Source organism: Channa argus, chromosome 20 (assembly GCF_033026475.1).
Source record: "Channa argus isolate prfri chromosome 20, Channa argus male v1.0, whole genome shotgun sequence".
NCBI classification, from domain to species: domain Eukaryota; kingdom Metazoa; phylum Chordata; class Actinopteri; order Anabantiformes; family Channidae; genus Channa; species Channa argus.
In genome coordinates this window covers 15,190,490-15,209,679 of record NC_090216.1, presented here as the reverse complement: position 1 = coordinate 15,209,679, position 19,190 = coordinate 15,190,490, and positions in this window count along the sequence as shown.

Sequence of the window (19,190 nt, the reverse complement as noted above, 5' to 3'; positions counted from 1 at the left end):
CAGGAAATCATCGACTGAGTCAACCAAAAAAGGGAGGTCATTGTATGTAGAAATTAGATACAACCAAACTACTTTGTGTTCTGCTTTAACCATAAGTTAATTTAAGGCCACATTTTAATTCAGAAATATTTTTACAAAAATTGAAGCCATTAAACTTAGTTTAACCTGAATATGGATGAACCATGTCATTTTCATGACATTTAGTATCTGGACAAACCAGGCAGCACACACACACATGTCCCTGGGTGAGGAGCCAGTAATGGCCCTCATAAATAAGGGTTCCTGTATTCTGTGAAATGCAGTAGTGCATCTGGATCCCATCAGAGTTTGTGTTCCCATTGCAAATGATCCCAAATGTTTCTAATTATGCCAGTGGAGTCGGCACGAGGCCGTGTGAGCGCGCGTGTGTGTGTCTGTGTGTTTCTCTGTGTGTGTGTGTAATTGCTGTGATGGACATGCACACCCATACACTGGCCTCTGTTTACTCGTGAATAGAGTAGCAGAGATGGACAGCATGGTCTTGACCTCTGCAGCCTCTGCTGAGGTCACTGTGCGTAGTGTCGACAGATGAATGAAAGATGGGACGGCGATGGATTTTTTTTTTCCACCAGTCCTCTCTACTGACATCATTGTCTCCTTGCTTTCGTGGGTGGGGGGGGGTGGTGGCAGATTAAATCAGGTGGCAGAAGGTGCTCAATGAGTTGTGCCAATAATCTTTACAAAATAAATAAAATGCCTGTAGTGAGACAGTGAGACAGAAAATATGTGGTGCAATTCACAGTAAGAACGATCAGACATTTTTCATATTTTATATTTTATGACAAGCATTTATGATATAAAAGCTGCATGGAGTTTCCAGACGTGTGGTGTGGTGCGTGACTGCACGCACTGAGGAACATTTCATTAAGTGCTAACAGAGTGTTATGCTGGACTTTTAGCTCTGGGAATTTGACACAGATGAATATACTGGACCCAGATCACTTTTAACTATGCCAAGCATTGTGTGGGATTATACCAGAGTGCAACAAAAAGCAAGTCATCATTTCTATTTAGTTTGTTTACTGCATTTGTTGAGTTAATTCCTTAGCACTTAAATTTGCTGATAACTTGAATAACTATTAAAGCTGCACTAATCATATTTCTTTCTATTAACAATGGGTGAAATGACTCATCGTATGAGAAAGTGTTTGCTTGTAGTACAGAACCTGAAGGTAATTATCGCCAAACTGCAGACTCCTCAGTGTTTAAGCATCTTTTACTGTTTTAACGGCCACAAATGTTTTGCTTTGGCTTTCTCTTGTGGTGACCCTCATCAACCTTGTTTCTAGAAGTAGAAGTTAGTAGGTTTTGGTAAAAAAAAAAAAAAGCTCTGACCACCCCAGAACCAAACAACAGAGCTGGGGATGACAGCGTGTTATTTGATCCAGAAATGTTCTTCAGGATTTGGCAAAACAAAATAGACTAGAACTAAGAAGTTGCAGTTTACATGCATGACTCACATTCTAATCACATTGAACTTGAGTCCAAGTGGATGTTTTTTTTAAAAAGATGCAGTAAAATTTCCTCGGGGCATTTCTGAGCTATAGCATTGACAAGAATGCGGTGGGGAAGAGGTCACAGTGACCATGACCTTTGACCATCAAAATCTAACAATTTCATCTTTGAGTACTGCTAGACATTTGTGCTCATTTTGAAGAAAAAAAAAAGAATCCCTCTAGACAGATCATGACGGATATGAGGATGGGCGAATAGTCGTCATGTGATCAGTGATCATGATCTTTGACACCCCGCGAATCTTGAGTCCAGTTGAATGTTTGGGTTGAAGAAGCTCCCTCAAGCCATTACTAAGACATCAAACTCACAAGAATGGGACGAATAGAGGGACGTATGGACGGACAACTTGAAAACACAATGTCTCTGGCTATGTCTGTTACCCACACAGAGGCATAGCAGATAAAGTGAAAATATGATAGACATTTATGTGGTGTCCAGAAATTATGTAAAATGGCTTTTGGCATATTACTCCTAATGCAGAAAAACTTAAATGAATAGTTTGAGTCTTTCAAGCTTCTTCTAAACTTGAGTGATTTTTATACACATCTTTAAAATGAGGACTATGGTTTACAGCCCTCGTTCTGTCTGTGAAAGTCAAACTTCAAAGTTCACCTGAAACTCATTTGAATACCGAGTCATTGCACTGGGCTTTACCAATTCTGATCCATCAATCTGTGTTCTCTTCTCTTACATCCACCAGCTTTTTAACTTGTGGTTACAGAGTGAATCAGAAATGTAGTATAAGGTGCTGTAATAGTTGGGTTCACATTGTATGATGAAGCGCACATGTCTGAGCCAGAGTAAACAGATGAAGAGAGCTTCTTTTCCTTTCGGCTGCTCCCTTTCAGGGGTCGCCACAGCGAATCATGTGCCTCCATCTAACTCTGTCCTCTGCATCCTCTTCACTCACACCAACTAACTTCATGTCCTCCCTCACTACATCCATAAATCTCCTCTTTGGTCTTCCTCTAGACCTCCTGCCTGGCAGCTCCAACCTCAGCATCCTTCTACCGATATATTCACAGTTTCTCCTCTGAACATGTCCAAACCACCTCAATCTGGCCTCTCTGACTTTATCTCCAAAACATCTAACATGAGCTGTCCCTCTGATGTACTCATTCCTGATCCTGTCCATCCTCGTCACTCCCAAAGAGAACCTCAACATCTTAAGCTCTGCTACCTCCAGCTCTGCCTCCTGTCTTTTCTTCAGTGCAACAGTCTCTAAGCCGAACAACATTGCTGGTCTCACCACCATCTTGAACACCTTTCCTTTCATTCTCGCTGATACTCTTTTATCACACAACACACCTGACACTTTTCTCCACCCGTTCCAACCTGCCTGCACTCGCCTCTTCACTTCTTTTCCACACTCACCGTTGCTCTGAACCGTTGACCCTAAATACTTAAAGTCCTGCACCTTCTTCACCTCTGCTCCCTGTAACCTCACCGTTCCACCTGGGTCCCTCTCATTCACACACATGTATTCTGTCTTGCTGCGGCTAAGCTTCATTCCTCTGTTTTCCAGAGCAGACCTCCACCTCTCTAGATTTTCCTCCACCTGCTCCCTGCTCTCACTACAAATAACAATGTCATCTGCAAACATCATAGTCCATGGAGATTCTTGTCTAACCTCATCTGTCAGTCTGTCCATCACCAGAGCAAACAAGAAGGGGCTCAAAGCCGATCCTTGATGCAGACCCACCTCCACCTTGAACTCCTCTGTCACACCTACAGCACACCTCACCACTGTCTTACAGCTCTCATACATGTCCTGCACCACTCTAACATACTTCTCTGCCACTCCAGACGTCCTCATACAATACCACAGCTCCTCTCTCTGCACCCTGTCATACGCTTTTTCTAAATCTACGAAGACACAATGCAACTCCCTATGACCTTCTCTGTACTTCTCCATCAGCGTCCTCAAAGCAAATACTGCATCTGTTGTACTCTTTCTAGGCATGAAACCATATTGCTGCTCACAAATGTTCACCTCTGCCCTTAGCCGAGCTTCCACTACTCTTTCCCACAACTTCATTGTGTGACTCATCAGCTTTATTCCTCTGTAGTTGCCACAGCTCTGCACATCTCCCTTGTTCTTAAAAATTGGTACCAGTACACTTTTCCTCCAGTCCTCTGGCATCCTCTCACTCTCCAAGATCTTGTTAAACAAACTAGTCAAAAACTCTACTGCCACCTCTCCTAGACACTTCCATACCTCCACAGGTATGTCATCAGGACCAACTGCCTTTCCACTCTTCATCCTCTTCAATGTCCTCCTCACTTCACTCTTACTAATCTTTGCTACTTCCTGCTTCACAACAGTCACCTCTTCTACTCTTCGTTCCATTTCATTTTCCTCGTTCATCAACTCTTCAAAGTTCTCCTTCCATCTTCCCATCACACTACTGGCACCTGTCAATACATTTCCATCCTTATCTTTAATCACCCTAACCTGCTGCACATCCTTTCCATCTCTATCTCTTTGTCTGGCCAACCTGTACAAATCCACCTCTCCCTCTTTAGTGTCCAACCTAGCATACAAGTCCTCATATGCTCTTTGTTTGGCCTTTGCCACCTCTATCTTCACCTTACGCTGTATCTCCCTGTACTCCTGTCTACTCTCTTCAGTCCTCTCAGTGTCCCACTTCTTCTTAGCTAACCTCTTTCTCTGTATACACTCCTGAACTGCCTCGTTCCACCACCAAGTCTCCTTGTCCGCTTTCCTCTTTCCAGATGACACACCGAGTACCCTCCTACCTGTCTCCCTGATCAAATTAGCTGTAGTAGTCCAGTCATCTGGAAGCACCTCCAAACCACCCAGAGTCTGTCTCAGCTCCTCCCTGAAAACTACACGACATTCTTCCTTTTTCAACTTCCACCACTTCGTCCTCTGATCTGCCTTAGTCCTCTTCATCTTCCTCACCACCAGCATCATTTTACACACCACCATCCTGTGTTGTCTGGCTACACTCTCCCCTACCAATGCTTTACAGTCACTGATCTCTTTCAGATTACAACGTCTACATAAGATGTAGTCTACCTGAGTGCTTCTCCCTCCGCTCTTGTACGTCACCCTATGTTCCTGCCTCTTCTGAAAGAAAGTGTTTACTACAGCCATTTCCATTCTCTTTGCAAAGTCAACCACCATCTGACCTTCTGCGTTCCTGTCCTGAACACCAAACCTGCCCATAACAGTCTCATCACCTCTGTTCCCTTCACCTACATGCCCATTGAAATCTGCACCAATGACAACTCTCTCACCTCTGGGGATGCTCTGCATCACTTCATCTAACTCACTCCAGAATTTCTCCTTCTCTTCTAACTCACATCCTACCTGTGGGGCATAACCACTCACAACATTGAACATCACCCCTTCAACTTCCAGCTTCAGACTCATCAACCTGTCTGATACTCTTTTCACCTCTAGAACATTCCTCACAAAATCCTCTTTCAATATAACTCCTACTCCATTTCTCTTCCTATCTGACCCATGGTAAAACAACTTGAACCCTGCTCCTAAGCTTCTAGCCTTGCTACCTTTCCACCTGGTCTCCTGGACACACAGTATGTCCACCTTCCTTCTCTGCATCATGTCGATCAACTCCCTAGCCTTCCCTGTCATAGTACCAACATTCAAAGTCCCTACTGTCAGTCCTACATTCTTAGCTTTCCTCTTCTCTCTCTGCCTACGAACACACCTTCCTCCTCTTCTTCTTTGTCCTCGACCAACAGTAGTCCAATTTCCACCGGTACCCTGTAGGTCAACAGCACCGGTGGCGGTCGTTGTTAACCCGGGCCCCGACCGATCCGGTATGGAAGCCTTTGTCACGATTCGCATGTTTGATTTGGCATGTGTTTTACGTCGGATGCCCTTCCTGCCACAACCCTCTGCATTTATCCAGACTTGGGACTGGCACAAGAAGACACTGGCTTGTGCCCCCTTGCGGTTGCATTAGATGAAGAGAGCAAATTAATAAAAAGACCAATGCATATTCAGTATGCTGTTCTCATAATATACACCCAGCTGACAAATATCAATGTGTGATGTGAATGTGTCTCAGAAGGTAGAGTGATCGATTCAATCCCCGACTCCTCCAGTCACATATAGAAGTGTCCTTGAGCAAGAACAAGAACATGGGGTGTGCAGCTCGTAGCTTGTAGCATTTCAAGTGGAAACACAAAGCAAGAAAAGTTTTAAAGAGAAGCAGTGCTGTGCAGTATATGTGAATAAAATTCATTTCAAATTCTTTTAGCAGCAGCTTGAAAAATCCCGAGGTGGATAAGGCTAAATCACAGACTAGCAGGTTCCAAATTCCTGCATTAGCTTCAGTGAGCACAGCACAAACGTTTGGGAAAGACAATGCTGTGTGAGTGTAATAAAGAAGGATGAACTTGCATTTTCTCCCTGTGCCTGTGTGGGCTCCCTCCCACTGCCTACGACAGGCATGTTAGGTTAATTAGCAACTCTTAATGGTCCTTTGGTGTTAAAAGTGAGTGTGGATGGTTCTATGTATCTTTTTGTGTTGACCCACTGGTAGATTGTCAACATTTCTGGGATGTACCCTCCCCCCATGCGCATGATTGGCTCTAGTGACCCTAAACAAAATTAGCATTCAGGATAGTGGATGAATGAGCGGGTGTTACAGGTTGTAACATTGACGTGTAACCTGTGTTACATTAGTGTGTTACAAACAGTACAGCACCGTGTCCTTACCTGGATATGGGAAAATCTGATTCATGAAAGCATGAAAGTTGTTTCATACTTGGATATGAATATCCATCCCTGCTCCTGATGTGGAGTCACATGAGCTCTGACACTTCCAGAGTAACATGAAAAATACCACACAGACAAATGGCCACGGTGATGCAGTCTGGCTGCCTCAAAGACGTCTGTCTGCCTTACAAGACACCGTGAACATGTCACATTTTCCACTGCAGTCACCGGGACACACAGTCTTGTCCAGAGGTGCAAATGGATGCCGGGGTGATTGCATGTGTTTGGCAGTCCTTCCGCGTCTTTGATGTCACCTCTCGCTCAGTCATTTCCCCAATTAAACTGATTGTGCTAATGTGTAAAGTGGGCTGCCACGATTAAAGCTAAGCTATGTTGTTTTTGAGAAGGGCCTCAAATCCATCACCACGGCTGCAAAGCGAAGCATTCACTCACACTGGGCTCAGAAAAAAAAAGACGCGCAGCTCATTTCTTATTGTAAAAAGGAAAATCGTCAAATTTCATGTATTACACACGAGTAGGAAAGGTTGTCCAAATTATTATTATTATGTCCTGACTAAAATGGGTCCGTGTTTGAAAGTGAAAACAATAGTAATTCCTCTTTTTAAGGGAGCAGTCTGCCAAGAAATGATACATTTCTGTGAGAGCCAAACAGCGAAAGGAGGTTGAAAAGGTAATTAAATGGATGTCAACAAAAAGGAAGGGGTCAAAAGAGAATCAAAGTTCAATGTGTTGAATAGATGAATAGAGCGTGAAAGACTAAGTGAGTGAGTGTTCACATGTGCTCACACAGAGGGAGTTTAAGGGGAAAATGAGAAAAGTAGGATAGTTACACAACTAGCCTATAATGTGTCAACACGGTCCGGTGTGGGAGGTCGCCCTAGGGGTACCCCGCCCAACACACAAGGGAGAAATTCAACAGCTCCTTCAACGGAAACCCTCATCATACATCTCCACCACTTCAGGAAAACAAAACAACCCGGTGAGGTGACCGTGGAGTCCTGGGCTCCAGCCTGGGCTGCGGTCGTTTGAGCTCACGAGGCGGAAATGACTGCGAAAGATTTACTCGTTCTGACGACAGGAATCCAATATTTCACGTGTTGAAAGTTAAGTGAAGGAGATATAATATTTAAACAGTATTTAATGGTTAGTTTGGCATCTGTGTGCTTCTCCGTAAGACAGCGTGTCCGCTTGGGGCTGAATGATGTCAAAGCTTCAGCACTTACTTCACTGGAGGAGATTTACAGCTTTCCTGCTCCCTTTGAAATAAAATGCTCAGTTCCACCCAGTGGAGCTTTAATACACACAGAAAGATCCACCTATCCTGGGAAAGGTGACATTTATGTGTCTCATGGTTGCTCCCACCAACACCCATTTTCACACTCGGTTACACCCATTTGCATCTGCATCTGCATCAACAGTTCAAACGCCCTGAGTGAGGAGAAGCTGTTGCTGTTGTTGCTGTTGTTGTTGTTGTGAGACAATCTACCAATAAATGTTTGTCCTACAACATGTATTTATCACCATGCATTCCAGTGCCAGTGTGTTTTCTCTTCCCTTGACCCCTGTTCCTAGTGCTCTTAGCTAGTAAATTGTTTGGCAAGTTTGCCAAAGAATTTACACTAGAGATAAAAGTTTCAGTTAAAAAAAAGGAGACGTCTGAAACATTACAATGGATGCACCACACAAATTCTCCTTTTCTGACATTAGTCTGCAAATTAATTACTAAATAGACTCAAGACTCAATAAGGTTCTGTTGCATAGCTGAATCAATTTTATTTAGGTGTACAGGTATATCTGCTGTTTAGTAGGAGGAGCTAATATGAGACATATTTGAACTAACATTGTATAAAAAATGGGTTTAATAATTAACAGGGAAGCGTCAATTGCTAAGCTGTCACCTGCACATTACAGTACTTCCAGCAATTGCCATTCAAGAAATAACATATAGTAAATGTAAAGTTTGTTAACATGCACACGTTACATTTTATTCTTGTGGCTCATTTCTCATGTAATAGTTAACAATAAACTACTTTTATTCTTCTCTTCAATCGGAGCATTTTAGTTTAGTTGGGCCATTGTTGGCAGGACAGTATGAACGGTCAGTATTCTAGGGTTCTGCTGATACCTTAAACCGGACTTTTCAGCTCTCACTCAGCACCTTTTCCTGAAGAAAACCATGTGTGCAAAGGATCAAAAGGAAAGAGGCTCAGTTTCAGCTCAGCAGAGTTTAGGACTGGGTCTGATGTTACAGTTCAAGACCAAGAAATCTTGTTAGGAATTTAAAGTGAAAGAGGAATGATACTTGTAACAGACATGGAGAGAGGAGTGATGGGACTTTAATTTCCCTGAATCCCTTTATATTGATGATAAGACCAGAAGGATGAAGTATTGTGAAACAAATTAACTCATTTTTCCAAAAGCCTTAATGAGGCTTACATACAGTGCCTTGCAAAAGTATTCACACCCCGTAAACTTTTCCACATTTTGCCACGTTTCAGCCACATGCATAAATGTATTTTACTGGGATTTTATGTGATGGACCAACACAAAGTGGCACATAATTGTGAAGTGAAAGGGAAATGATAAATGGTTTTCAAAGTTTTTCACAAACAAATATCTGAAAAGTGTGGTGGGCATTTGTATTCAGTCCCCTTTACTGTAACTGATATCCAGTGGAACCAATTGTCGTCAGAAGTCACCTCATTACTAAATAGAATTTAATCTCAGTATATATACGGCTGTTTTCACGGCCATGACGCTGCTCCGTGTTGCCCTGGTGATCATCATTATCTGTCTCTCCCTCTGCCTCCCCACGGTGCTGCCTAATCAGCGCCCACTCTTTCTCTTTATGTGCCCTGGTTACCTGCTCCTCCGTCCTAGGCCGTTTTTTTTTTTTTCCGTGAGCTCAGATTTTCTTCTCTCCGAGTGTTTGTTTTTTCTCGTCTGGCCACTGGACCCGAATCTTCCCGGAGAACTTCTGCTCTGCTGCCCGTCATCTTAGTAAGAGACTTTTTACGCAGCTCTTGTGGATTTGGTGTATTTTGGACTATTAATTAGAAGAGGATTTTAAGGAAGACTGTAAGTATTCCTTCGATATCTTGCTACTCTTGCTACTTTCTGTCTTGTTTGATACGTTGTATTTTAGGTACTTTGTGGTACCTTTGTCGTCTTTTTCCCCATCCTCTCACCTGCATCGCCTGTATTTAAGCTGTCACGTATGTTCTCTCTCTTTCTTAGATCTACCTCCTCCTCCGGTCCCCTCTGTTGCACACCTCTTGTCGCCCTGTCAGTCCACCTGTCCCAACCTTTCTGGGTCAGATAAATTGGATATTAAAACTTCCAGTCCAGGGAACACACCAGACCGGACAGGGACAAAGTTGTGGAGAAGTTTAAAGCCAAGCTAGTTTAAAGCCTTATTCCAAGCTTTGAACATCTCATGTACAATGTATCATTTGAAAATGGAAAGAGTGTGGCACAGCTGCAAACCTACCAAGACATGGCCGTCCACCTAAACTGACAGGCCACGCAAGGAGAGAGAACTTCTCCTAACCAGAGAAGGAGCCAAGAGGCCCATGCTAACTCTGGAGGAGCTGCAGAGAACCACAGCTCAGGTGGGAGAATCTGTCCACAGGACAACTATTAGTCATGCCCTCCACAAATGTGGCCTTTATGGAAGAGCAGCAAGAACAAAGCCATGAGAAGTCCCCTCAAACCATGTGGGGGACACAGCAAACATGTGGAACAAGGTGCTCTGGTCAGATGAGACCAAAATTGAATTTTTTGGCCTAAATGGAAAACACTATGTGTGGCTGAAACCTAACACTGCCAATCACCCTGAACAGACCATCCCCACCGTGAAACATGGTTGTGGCAGCATCATGTTGTGGGGATGCTTCTCTTCAGCAGGGAAAGATAAGTTGGTCAGAGTTAATGGGCAGGTGAATGGTGCCAATAGAGGGCAATGTTAGAAAAAACCTGTTAGAGTCTGCAAAAGTCTGGTGACTGGGATGGAGAGTCACCTTTTTAAAAACAAGATAAAGATCCAAAATAAATCCAAAATCATAAAGTCCCCAGGTGACTCTGCCCACTATATGGAGTTTGCATGTTCTGCTTGTGGGTACGTGGGTTTTCTCCAGGTACTCAAATTCCCTCCCACAGTCCAAAGACATGCGAGACATGAGTTAGGTGTGAATGTGAACGTGAATGATTGTCTGTATGTCTCCCCAAAATAAACTGGTGATCTGTCCAGGATGTACCCCGTCTCTCACCCAGTGACAGCTGGAATAGGCTCCAGCCCCCCATAACCCTCAACAGGGTCAGCAGTTATGCAGTTAAGATAATGAATGCATGGAGGTTAAAGTGCCTTCTAAGTTGTCTTCCCAGTAGAGAACATGTGACAAAGTACTTTGAGGAGATCAGCCTTTTCTCTGGGGTGGATGATGACAAATCACAAGCAGGAGCATCTGCCACATGAAGAGTACAGATAAACTCATGCAGTACAACACTCACATGTACTGTAAAGCCCACCCATCTGCAGTCAGAGTCTGGATCATCCAGAGTCATCTCTCTCGTTCTTCTCATGCTTCCAGCTACCTCCCTGTCCAGTACAAACAGACTTAACTCGGACCCTCCGCCTCGCTGAAGCAATTAACCTCAGCCTCTGTGAAACCCAGCAAGGCAACTTCAGGTCCAGACAAGTTTTACAAGCCCTAGATTTTCTGTCCTGCCCTCAATCAGCCCTCTCTTTTGTCCCAATGGTCCTTTTCCCCATCCCAGACCACTCCCTCAGCGCCCATTAGATATCACAGCTTGAGGTTTAAATTGTTCTTTTAGTTCAAGAGTCACTCCGGATGAAGAAATCCATGGGCGGTTCGCAGAAATGAGCAAGATTTTTAAGCTAAGAAATATGGAATATAATAAAGCTAAGATTTATTTATATGGAAAATTGTGCTTCATAAGTTAAAGTATAAAAAAATTAAAAACAAACATACTAATAAATGTTACAATGAAAATGTGCCCACAGATGAGCACAATATACAGACATTTTAACCAACAAAGAACAACCTTTGGTCTACTGGTGATCAAATCATCTGAAACGTTTCTCTTTAGTTATCATCAATCATAACAATCAGTGAAAAAAAGAATCCTTTAAAGAAGTAAGATTCAAATTCATTATCACAACTATAAAAACGGCTTATAAACAATAAAATACAATGAAAATTACACCAAGCAGTAATGACATAAAGTACTTGAAAAAGATAACACATGTATTAACATTTGTGATGACTTTAGTCTTATTTTGAAAGTAACAAAGAGCCACACCCATAAAACAAAACAGCGCTAATCAATTTTTATGTTAGCGATGGAAAAAGCCAATTTAGAATTGTCACCCAGCCTTTATTTCCACCAGTCACACGGTGTTGCAGCGTATTTTTAGAAACTTAATCTCAGTAAAATTGTTTAAGCTTTTACAGCAGCTCTGCTTCAGACAAATTTTCTTGAACTGTTAAATCAAATGTCCGTCCAGCTTCCTTTGCACAAAATGTTCATCCACATTCCTTGCAAATGTAGCATGATTCAATCCTGCCGAGATGTGTAATTGAGACTAAGAACAAGGGCCTAATAATTTCCAACTGTGGAATGTGGTATGGGTTTCAATGCAGCATCACACAGCGGCATAAGTGTCAAATGTTCAAGGGCTAATGAGGAAGATACTGTGAGCACTGTCCCCATGGGACTTTTTCTCTTTTGTCTCTCTTCAGTTGTCTCCAGTTTATCCTGTCTTTCCCACTCTTTTTTCTCTTCTGCCTCACCTTCGCCCTTTACTCACACATCCCATGGTTGCCGTGATGTATCTCTCCGGATGAGCAGAGCATGCCAGAGCCATGAATCTGCTCTCTGCATCTGTCCATCACATCTCATAAAAGTTTTATTCATCTCAATAAAAACTCATGCTTCTTTCCTTGTAAATGGGTTTTTTTTTTTTTTTAATGGCAAGGCTCCCTGTATATAATTTGTATTGATGTAGAAAATCATCCTCCGTGTGCCATGTCCATGTTGTTCCAATCACTGCTTGGAATGGATGATTTGAATGCACAGCATGCAGAGATTGTTACAAGGTGGACTGGAGCTTGAGTCAAGGGTAAATGCAGGGATGCAAGTATAGAAGAAGACTTTCTGCATAATGCATCTTGACCTGCAGGTCAAATTGTCTCCACCTGCTACAGTGTTTTTCTCTATAGACCTTCCTATTGCTTTTCCTTTTGGTAAATGTAAGATACAATAAACCCTTTCAGCCCACTTTAAATCATTTATCAATGTTGACCTCAGACCATATAAACACAACCATAAAGGAAAACCTAGATGAAATAAATCAGTTCTATACCATCCTGCTAAAGCACAATGTCCTAAGTTAGTTGTAATGTGGATCTGTCTGCAGTGAGTCGTTCAGAGAAAACATTGAATGATAACCATGACAGCAGTTGTTTCAAATCTCAGATTCTTAAAATGAAAATGAAGAAATGTCTTCTGCTTGTTTAACAACAAGTGCTGTCACTAAAATGCCATAAAGCCAAAGATCCTTCAACATGTAGGAATGTTTATACACGTTTAAGGAGCATTTCACCTTTATCATAAGTTGCTATCTGTGAGTGTGTAAAGTGTTGTGGTCTGTGACCATCATCATTCAGTGTTTGTGTCCTGGTGCCAAAATAAATATATATATATTTTTATATATATATCACCTGAAACGTCAGACTTATCCTTTTCTGGGGTTTTCTTCATCATGGCCTACCTTTCAGGGAAACATAATTGCTGCCGCGATTAATGCGTTCAGTGGTAACGTTGGTGTGCTGACAGTTTAAAGACTTGAACCAGGACCAGGATTGAGTTCTGGGCCTGGTTTGGCTAAAGCTAGGGGAAGATTGTGATTTTAATTAAAGCAGCTGTAATGCAGACATTATTTACAGCGTCTAAAATGACAATGTGAATGTAAAAGTGTCACTTGTAATGAGGAACCTACACATGAATCTGGACCTCGGGTTTGGCTTCAGTAGAGATTTGGCTGCAGCCCAGGGCAAACCATCTGTGCAGGGAGGGTTGGGGACTAGCTGGTGAATGTAGTAGAGCATATAAAGATCCCACTATTTCCCTCAGAAGCTTGTAGAGACCAAAATGGAGATTAAAGTGTAATGACTCAAAATAAATGATTATGTTGCTCCACATGAGCTGGATATCTAAGTAATAACCTAGTAGCTAATAACTAGCCAAAGTAAAGTAAAATTGCAATTGTAAAAGTTGGACATACCAAAAAGCATTAAAATGTGATTTATAATATGCAAACATGCAGAGGCTGTCAATGGGTGTCACTGCAGTATGTATTTCATACTTGTACAAGGAGGTGCTCTGCATGCATAAACATGGTTATCATTATTGGAGAATTATTCATTTTTCTATCATCCATATGACCATTTCCTCGATGCCACTGGCCTATGTAAGATGATAGTCCTTCATAGCAATCACAGTATAAGAATTTGCTTTTGCAGTTCTTGTTATTATTGGTTGTAATGCTAGTAAATGGTAAATGTTCTGCACTTATATAGTGCTTTTCTACCTATTGGCACTCAAAGCACTTTACACTGCTTTTTATTCACCCATTCACACTCACAATCACACACACATTCATACACCGATGGGGGAGCTGCTATGCAGCTGGCCAACACTCACCGGGAGCAACTAAGTCAGGGTTCAGTGTCTTGCTCAAGGACACTTCGACATGTGGCCGGAGGAGCCGGGAATTGAACCAACAACTGTGAGATTGGTGGACAACCGCTCTATCTTCCTGCGCCACAGTCGATTGCACTGACCTAATGCAACTTGATGCCATCACCTGAAAGCAGTTTTTATCACAATTTGTACACATCCAGAAGATGGCAGTGCAGTGCTTCAGCTGCTGTCAGGATGTCAGCCTGTCATTCTGCTGCATGTGGATCTGAACGTGGGGACAACACCCACAAGAAGTAATGAAATGCCCTCAGGATTTGATGTCGATAGAATCGTTTAGTTCTTACTGTTTTTGGTCCTGGTGAGAACGTAACATGTGTATGTTTTGCCAGGTCAAATCCGTTTTCTGTCTGTGCAGCTGGAATGACGGAAAAGCAGTCAGTTCCAGGCAGAGGCTTAAACACTCCATGAGAACATTAGTACTAGTTGTTGTTGTTGTTGTTTTAGTTCAGCATGCTGTAGTGTGTGTGTGTGTGTGTGTGTGTGTGTGTGTGTGTGTGTGTGTGTGTGTGTGTGTGTGTGTGTGTGTGTGTGTGTTCCGGTCTGATGCCGATGTGCATTCTGGAGTAAGCTGCCTAAAGGGGCATTTTAACAAAATGTGACAACAGCACCAGTGTGCTCTGAAACTTCTTATTTCCAGTCGCTCGTGTCACATCAAGGGGGTGTGTTGCAGCACTGAGCAAAGCGCAGGCACAGGGTAACGTGAGACTTGGTGACTTTGACTGACCACAGTTGTGAAAATTCATTCCAGTTCAACTGGTACAGCTTCACAATGGTGGTAGCATGCATGGAGCAACTCTGGAATCTGAAAATATTATGGAAATTAAGGTTGCTCATTAAATCCAGTTCCAGTAGTACGTGTAAATAAATGCCTTTGGCTTCTCTCTAAGATCCCTATTTTAAAATGTCTCTCTTTTTCTAGCTGAAAAACACCTTCAGATGGAATCACCTGGAGGAACGTTCACTTCTGATCGTATTATCTTGTTGCTCGTATTATGGAGTTTGTAATCATGGTTAACCTGCTTTGTGAGAGCTCCTCCCGATGACACGATCGAAACTCGTAATGATGAAAAACACAGCGGGTGACGTCATCTGAAGGAGCTTTTCAGCAAGAAGCACGGAAATATTTAAATGAAGGGAAGGAAGTTTAAAATCATTAATGTAGATTTACACACTAAACTAAACCGCAGGAAAGCAAGTTGAAAATTAGTGGAGTCGCCCTTTAAAAAAGGCATCAGAAAACCTCCACCTGGTCTGGAAATCCACTGGGTTAGAACTGCTGCTCTCTGGATTTTATTTGCTTACAGTAATCCATTGCTCTTGCCTCTACTAAATGTGAAGCACATCAACACAGCCAAGAAGAGAGCAGCCACTGAGGCTTTTACTCAACCGTAGAGACTATGTGCGGTTCGACAGCAGCTTTAGATTCTTTCTGCATCAACGCAAATAGGTCTACGATAATGACAGAGTGGTGAAAGGAAATCAGCGTCTATCAAATTTACACTCACTTGTGCTTCCTGCAGGGGAGAGCGGCACCGTTCCAAACCCTCACGGTGAAGAGCAGCATTGTGTGGCCGTTAAAGAGCGTCTCAGTTACTGTGGCTCTCTCCTCTGGACATCATGTGTCGTTTGACAAAACCAAAAGCAGCACTTTAAAGTTACATTTCTATCACTGCCTTTCTGTGTGTGCATGGGTGTGTGTGTATGTTTAGTCTTTTACTGCTAGTGTGTGTCTATATGAACAGGTGTATGGTGGAATACAGCATATTATTATGGGTGTGTGTGTGTGTGTGGGGAGAGAGAGAGACTGGCTGTTCCATCTGCCATTACATCACTGTAATAACAACCCCATTATCCTCACTACGATTTCACTGTCAACTTTTGATGGTAGTTGAAGTTCCTCCAGCTCCTGTGTGTGTGTGTGTGTGTGTGTGTGTGTGTTTTCCTGCCAAAGATGAACACCCCAGGACACACAGCTGAGCTGGCTGTCGAGTGCAAACATTTCACTGCTGAAAAGGTGTCATCCTTTCCCAGTGTGATGGGTATTAAATTCATGCCTCTTCCAGATGCCCAGGCTGGGTCTGATCGTGTGTGTGTGTGTGTGTGTGTCTGACTTACTGTACCCTCGCCATAATTTCATTAATCACAACCCTCAGACATTCTTTTTCCCGTCAAAAGAGAAAAGACGAGAGACAGATGATCTTTGTTTCCACAAAGACTCTTCTTTGATTTCCGTAAGCGTCCTTCCTCTCCCAAACCACTAAACTGGATACAAAACACGATCCCTTTTGACCCGCCATTCAAAAGGCTTATTGGCACTGCAGTCAGAGGGCTGACCTGTATTGTTTTTAGATATGGGCTGGATCGTATGGACTGTGCATGTGGTTTTAATGGCTGGGTAGAAATGCAGCAGCGAGAGGAAGAGAAATGTTGAATAGACATTACTGGGGCCATTTATTTTACATTGCTGAAGGATATCAGTGTCAGCGAGGGATACAGCCCATTTCTTCTCTTATACTGCTGTGCGCACAGAGATTTTTGTTCTTTCACTTACTGTGTTTCATTATTTGGAAATCTTGTTAGCTTAGATTAGAATTGCTGTCCTGGCGATAAAGAGATGGCAAAATAAAAAATAATAATAATAATAATATACAGCAGGACTGGAAAGATTCGTTCATTGCTCATAAATGCTTGTGGTCAGCGTATGCTGTGTTTAAACTACATGTGTTAAACTACATGTTTTAGCCATGTTGAGCCAATACTGTGCGGTGAAAAAGTGGCTTCATGAAAAGTGATAAGAAAGTTATTTTTCTCCAGTAATCAGCAGGAACCAGCTTCATCTCCAAAGCATCTGAAACATAAAGCTTTCAAAATAACCTAATAACAAGTAGAAAATCACATGTTCAGATGATTGTTGCGATTGAAGTCCGTTTTTTCGAGGCGTCTCTGTTTTTCTACGTAGGCATCAAATGATTGGCAGGATAAACATAGCTCAGCACAGTCAATTGACCACAAACACAAACATGCTCCATTACTCTCAAATATTTTTAATAGGGGACAAAAATTCGAGCTACAGCGGCAAATAGCTTCTTCTGGTGGAGGAAACCAAGCGAAAGAACCTCATTTAACTTTGTTGCTCCAGAAACAAATCTATTCTATCGTTGTTCGTGTTCCCAAAGGTGGCTGTACTCACAAATATTAGATCAGAAGGGCATTCCAAGTGTTCTCAGGGTGTGTCGCCCTCATCATATTTATGGTCAGCATTGTTGCATGTGGCCTAATGTCTGTGGTTTTTGATTCATGCTTTTCATGTCTTGGATTGAGCTCAACCTTGGACACATCCAATAAACACACAGAAATATTCACAAATTCGCAAACACATTCAGAACATCCACATGATACTGTTCCTACTCATCCCACCATCATTCCCATAACTGGTTTGAACTTCATGACTGGGAACACAGGCCATTATTTATATCGCTGAGGGCTGGTTAGTGAGAGTGCTGGGCCAGCTTCCCAGACAAAGACTCACCGATCATGATCACTTCCAATTAATTTGTCTTTGTAATAATTGTCTCTCTATCAGAATCAGGCCCCATCAGGCACATAAACCAGAAAAGAATCATCTGTACAGGTCATGGTTTGGACAAAGCCAAGATTTATCCGCATACTTTCTCTGGTTCCCTGGGTGTATCAGATCCTGCGAGCAAAGCAAGTGGTGTATTAGGGTACGATTTTGAGGTGCGTCTGTCTTACTGGACATTTCCATTTACTCCTGCTTCACACTACTCCGTGACATGTATTTGAAACCTTCCAGACTCTACTTTAAGAGATAAAGTACAGAAAATCTTAAAGTTGAATAACTACATATAGTGAACATGTTACACATGTACTTCCTACTATGATAAGCATGTTATGCAATGACCATCATTAAAGTACATAATGTCTCACACTGGAGTCAGAGCCCAGTCTCCTGTGGGAACGTCCTGTGTCTTGTGACCACCAAGGACTGTGGTGCAGGAAGGTAGAGTGGTCGTCCACCAATCCCCCAGTAGTTGGTTCGATCCCTGGCTCCTCCGGTCAAGTGTCGAACACATGACACAGAAACCCAACTTAGTTGCTCCTGGTGCAAATGGGTGAATAAGAAGCAGTGTGAACCATTCTGAGCACCAATAGGTCGAAAAGTGCTTTATAAAAGCAGAGCATTTACAAATGGGCGCTTTTTTCACATCTTGGGAATGAGAACGAGCCGATAGGTTAGCGCATTTGCAAACTGGCATTTTATCCTATATGTGAAGAACCTGCTCTTGCACAATTGAGACTTCAATTTTTAAGAACAATACGATCATATCTAAGTTTCATAACAAGTTATACTTTTTCAAATGTTTACCACTGACATGTGCGACTCCTTCAGCAGAGCAACACGAATAAAACTGCAGGAATTTAAAGCACACCCCCAATGCCCCTTCTGCAACGCAGAATCTTTCTACAGGAGTTGCATGAACTCTGTACGACCGTTTCCACACTGCTCACTCTCCAGGCACGAGAGCTCAAGACTCTAAATAACTTTAAATCACAGAGATAAGATTGCAGTTCTTAGACTGCACAGCTGCTCCCAAAAAGCTCCGTTTTTGTTTGTTTTCCATCATACCAGTTCATCCGCCATTGATCTAATCATGCCAAATCGTCTTTATGTGCTCAGAAGAATGGATTTGAATGCAAATTTCTACGGGCCATCGTCAAGGCTGTGCTTAATCACGGTAATTACACAACAAAATGCAGCTACACAGATAATAAACCATCTTAATCTACAGAAGCTACCCCAGGTTACATGGCACCAGCACCCCCAGACCCATTAATGTGTTTAAGGAAAAACCTTCAGACATTTATTTATCCTGCATCTTTCAAGAGTACTGGAACAAAATACACAGTCTCCTATACATTTCTCTACCTAAAGCTTCATGTCATAATTGCAGCGGCTGTGTGTGATTTTAATCCTGTGCAAATCTGCCCTATTTATTATTTCTCCGCGAAACCTTTTGAGCACAAATGGCCTTCCACATTTTGTTAAAGGCCCCTTGTTAAAGAAAATCCCATACAAATCAAAACCATGACT